This window comes from Acinonyx jubatus, chromosome D3, assembly GCF_027475565.1.
Source record: "Acinonyx jubatus isolate Ajub_Pintada_27869175 chromosome D3, VMU_Ajub_asm_v1.0, whole genome shotgun sequence".
Classification (NCBI taxonomy): domain Eukaryota; kingdom Metazoa; phylum Chordata; class Mammalia; order Carnivora; family Felidae; genus Acinonyx; species Acinonyx jubatus.
In genome coordinates this window covers 33931217-33936941 of record NC_069392.1, presented here as the reverse complement: position 1 = coordinate 33936941, position 5725 = coordinate 33931217, and positions in this window count along the sequence as shown.

Below are 5725 nucleotides of genomic sequence, written 5' to 3'. Positions count from 1 at the left end.
ATAATAATCACAGAAGGCCACTGCTTCAGAGTCCAGAGTGGATGTCAAGGAAAGATTGTTTCGTGTAGTAGGGATCATCTGTCAGCGGGGCAAAGGAATCAGGAACTGTTTACGTGTACCTCGACAATAGGAAAGAACAAAGGGAAAGAGACACCACATTAGGATTAATATAATAAAAATAAGAAGTGTGATAAGACCCTTTAGGGTAGACCATAGTCCACCTCTAGATCAAGAATTTAACCAATCATCAAGTGGCAATGGAGAGTCTTTAAGACCACCAATCTGGTTATTCATATCTGTAAGTAATCCTGTTACACTTTTGTCACCAACTATATTGGAGACACAACATTCCATTTTAATAACGGCACGTGTCCTTCCTTGTGCTGCTGTGAAGGCATCTAATGCCATTCTATTTTATAGAACTGCTTTACTCATGAGTTACTATAGTGCTTAATAAATAACGTAATGTTATTTTGAGAGTCATTTAAGGACTTACTTGTGTAGCAGGTGGTGTTACCCATCATATAGATCGTTTTGTTTAGCAAGCAATCAGGTAATTTATAAGAGGCACTTTTAGGGAAACAAAAGAAAAATATAGGTTAATGGTTAGAACAAATTACAAACCCAGTGTCAGAGTCTCGCATGCTGCCAGTGAGAAAGATGTTTAGATGTCTTCAGGCGGAGTGGGAACAGGCAGTGGGAATCAGATGGGTTTTCCTGGTTTGTAATTCAGATGTCTCTGGTGATCCTTTTTTTTTTTTTTTTTAATTTTTTTTTTTTTAACGTTTATTTATTTTGAGACAGAGAGAGACAAAGCATGAACGGGGGAGGGTCAGAGAGAGGGAGACACAGAATCTGAAACAGGCTCCAGGCTCTGAGCTGTCAGCACAGAGCCCGACGCAGGGCTCGAACTCACGGACCGCGAGATCATGACCTGGGCCAAAGTCAGCCGCTTAACCGACTGAGCCACCCAGGCGCCCCTCTGGTGATCCTTTTGACAGGCACAAAGACTGTAGTTGACAGGCACAAAGACTGTACATGAGTTTTGGGCATTTTCTCTGAAGTTGACCTCAAGTTGTCCAGCAACTTGTTTTCAGGGCTTTTGGAAAAAAGGGCAGTTTTTGTTTTTAATGACTTTAAGTCAAGAGAATGGAAGAAGTTTGGAAACCTTAGTTTGGAGAGCCATAGCCAAATTCTTGAGGAAACCAAAAGAACTGAGGATCTAGTCTAGCTTATAATAAATAGTATTAAAATCAAATATCTACAAAGATGTATTACTGAAACGTATTTTCTTTCTATAATCACCCTTGTTTTTATCAGAGATAGCCACATCAAGATGAATTTCTTTGTAAAACAAGTCCAGTTTTGACAAATGTGGCCTAATTATTTACATAAACTCAGTAAGAATAGTGATTAATCGTACAGATCTTTTAAAAAACCTGCTTTGCTAGAACTTTTTACAATGAATCTCCAGATTGAACTTTCAATAGCCTCTTGAGGCCAAAGCCAAGCCAAATACTTGCCATCAGAGTTGCCTGCAATAGCTATAGATTTGGGTGAATTTCTCTCTTCTCAAGGTCATCAACATATCCTGAGGTTCCTGCACCTGCCAGGAAGTGACCTTCTTTTACTCACCAGGTAAGGCTGCTGGGAACTCTGTAAGCAAGATATCAGGCTGATATTTCCAAGGGGCTTTTTTGGCTCCATTAAGTCAACCTTAGTTCCTTTAAGCTGCCTGGGCATATCTGAGTCTATGCATGGACCTCGTGACATTCTAGTCAAAAGCCTTGGTAATATAACCAATGTTTCCAATGGTCCTGTTATAAGGAGAACAGAGTTTCATTGAACTTGTGCAAATAATTATATTCCCATGAAAGAAATAATACTCATTGAGAGTTTCTGAATTTCAGAGGGTCCAGTGTTGCAACTTGTTCACAAAGGAATATTTTATCATAATTCTGTAAGTCACAGATATCCTAAGAGAAAACTATTAACTCTAGAAGAGGAAACATTAGAGAACCAGCAATGTTTCAAACAGGAGTCATAAAAACACTATAATCATCTTCCTCAATTCATTCAGTCCCATGTTACTAATTCTTCTGTTTTGATGCAGCTCTCCCATTCGTTCTGGAAATTCTTATCCAGTTTAGTTTTATGATCTTAAAGATACCAGAAACCTGTTTGTTAGAAAATCCTTTTCATCAATCTTGAAGACAAAACTCATTCTGCAAGAGCATCAGAACGATAACTGTACAAGACAAAAGACTCAAAAACGGACATGGTTAAAGATTTGAAGAGAGTTCGTAACAATGCAGTTGGCAAGGAAATCTGGTTATTTCTGTGACATATAGTATTTTAATAATTAGAATGTCAAGTGATGACCTTATGCCAGGACATATTAAAACGTTCAGAATTTCATATATTTTCTAGAACAGTTACAGCATTTACCCAAAGAACGTAACCTAAGGTTTATCATCATTTCTTTGACAATGCTTCCCAGGTAACTTAACATACCAAATAAACAAGCCTATTTAGTTGAAAAGACTTGGTTTAGGGACTTCATTTAGGGAGTGCCTGGATGGCATCTGACTCTGCATTTCAGCTCAGGTCATGATCTCACGGGTTCATGAGTTGAGCTCCACGTCAGGCTCTGCGCTCACCATGAGGAGCCTGTTTGATACTCTCTCTTCCTCTCTCTCTGCCCCAATCCCCTGCCCCATCTCTCTCAAAAATAAACTTTTAAAAAAGATTTCATTTAGAATTTGAATCTTGGGAAGTTTCAAAGTACATGGCTAAATAGAATCACAGATCGGTATAAAATCAATATTTCATTAACCAAGCTGGCAATAAGAGATTCTACAGAAGGTTATACAGTTGTTCACAAAACTTACCTTTTTTATTGAGAAGTTTTAACTTTCTGAAGTAATCAAAGGCCTGATAAAGACAAAACACAGAAGCTTTGGCTTTCTGGGCAGATAAAGAAAAAAAAACTTTGTTTACAATTTTTTATTGAGAGCAGACCAATAATCCAAGAAAACTTTGTCTTTTTAACAGAGAGAAAATCAAAATTTCCATCTTATACCAGTGTATCTTTAAAATCCATTTATCTCAGTTTTAGTCCTGACCACATATAAAATTATTTTCCAACGATTTCCCTTCACAAATCTTCTACAACTTTCTTTTTCATTCAGATTTTGCCCTAAGCCTTTTCTCTCTGAATAACCCGTCTGATTTTAGGACACAAATCGAACACGTTTCCCTCAACAAAATGTATTCTCATTTCTTATACCTTCCTTGTACATTTCCTGTTTTCCTCCATACGGGGTTGCATTCCTTAGCATTTCATCGTCTTAATTACATTTAGGAGAACTTTAACTTAAGGAAACTAGTTGCCACTGAAAATTAATTGTAAACTGTCTGTTATACCAGAATTCTTTAGATTGGCAAATTTATGAATACATTTCATAAATTTCTAAAAACATGCTTTCCCATAGTACAACCATTCAATAAAGCATAAAATCATGTTTACCAACAGACTCAACTACCCTCAGTTTCTCTGCAATAAGAAGCTGAAGGCAAAAACCTATGTCAGTAATCTTTATCTTGTTTGGAAGACTTAGATATCCAATGAATTCAATCCAGTTTATCATTTGACTTCGCAAAACTTCTAAGTTTCAGGTTACCAAAACTTCTGGAGGCTATTTAAAAGTTCTACTTACAAACCTTTTTATTCAACCTACTCATTCCTAACAATTACCCCAGAAAACTCACGAGACAAAATTAAACATCATTTGAAGCCATCTTCTGACAAATGGCAACAAAGATAACAAAAGCTTATTTAGCCCTTAGTAAACCTTGGTAAAAAGTAACTCTAAAGACATATCTATCTTAAACTAACAAACTTAAATTAGCTTTAATACAGAATATGTTGCATTTGTACCCACTAAAAGTCAATCCATTTGTCCCCCCACTGTCAATTTTACTTGAGGCAACTGAGGGGAAATCTGAAGGGTTGGTTTCAGTCCAAGGGAACCCTTGGGCTCCTTCATGCTGATTTGGGAGGTGCTTCAGTTTGAACCTCCAAAGGAGGTGGCCCCACAGCTTGGGGCTCTTCACTCCTTGACAGTGAGGATAAGAGGGGCAGGAGCCAATGGCTCCAGAGGCGCTGAGGATGGTACAGGACATGGTTATGTAAGCCATACCCAGAAACAGGAGGAAGAGGAGGTGGAAGCAGAAGATGTAAGGTGCCACCAGCAAGGCTGGAGGGGACAGAAGAAAGAGGACTTTTCATCCTAAAGCTCATCAGCCCTGGGCAGATGAACAGATGCACATTTTCTTGCCACCAACAAAAAGTGAAAATAGGCAGTCCATGTCGGGCTGGGGAAGATAGGGAACCTCTCTGAAACAAAAGGAGTTTTGGCATCCCAAAGTAGACTAGCCACCGACTTCCAACATCATGGCCATTAACCCGGAAATGAATGAGGGAGAAGCCCCCACATACAAGAAGAGTCAGGCAGCATTCATCTGGTCCCCTCAAGATATATTTCAGACCTGACACACAAAAGAAGAAGCAAAGAGGAGATGAGTGAGTCAGGGAAAAGAGAGGTGTGTGCAAGATCTTGGCACCAACATGTTTATAAGAGAGATGGGGTGGGGGCCACCAGAGAACATGACAGAACATAGGTGATGTGATGGATTAACAGAAGTAGATGAGCCTGAGATAGCTGAGCTGATGGTGATTGAGGAGTAGACAGGGAGGAGATGGGTGTTCTCAGGTCACCTAAAGGAGAATGGACAGATAAGTGTCTTGGTACAGGGTCATAAAAGCCTGACCATATTGGGTTTCAGTCCATTTTTCTGGTCAGACTTCTCCATCCTCTAGTTTATATTGAGGCCAATAGTGCTACAAAAGGAACAGACTTAGGAAGAAAGCATATGAGGTATCGGGGTTAAACTGGTTCCAGTTTCTCAAGATATGTCTCAAGGGAGTGTTGGATGGAATTGAGAATTTAGAGGAAAGACAGTGACAGTCACCTGGACTAGAGGCATCCCTGCTGAACCTCAAGAGCATTGCCTTGGATAGTCTTGGCCTCAAGGACATCTCCCAGAAACCACCAAACTATCATCCCTGGTGCAGAAGGGCATCCCCAACCTGCCGACCTCTTCAGCCTAGTGCGCCTCCTGGAGTGGGAACCCCTGCCCATCTTTCCTTTCAATCAACATAAGTTTTCTTGGGAGACAGGAGGTCTCCCTTGCACTGAGATTGCATTTAATCTGGCAAACCAGTGGTTTTTGTTTCCTTTTTAGGTCTTTTCTCAAGTAGATCAGAAAGAGGGAGCAAACAGAGGAGAACAGTGACTAAGCAACTCTCCAGCACAAGGAAGGTGAGAGTTGGAGACTCAACCTAAGGGTTGTTCAGCCTGTTACCTTGTCCCTTCATGGTCACCAAAAAGATGTTGCCAGGTGAACTGGAGACACCCCGGGCGCTGGAACCTTGACCCAGCTTGACCCAAAGGAGTTGCCAAAGGTTCTTGATCTTGTCATAAGAAGGAATTCAAGGGTAGATAAACAGCATAGCAGATGAGTAACAGAAGTGGGACAATTTATTAAAGTGAAAAGTACACTCTCAAGATCTGAGAGCGGAGAAGCTCAAGAGCTGCACACCCTGGGGGTTGGATGTCTATCTTTAATTGACAGTTGTTAACTAGGGGGCGTAATGTTTATT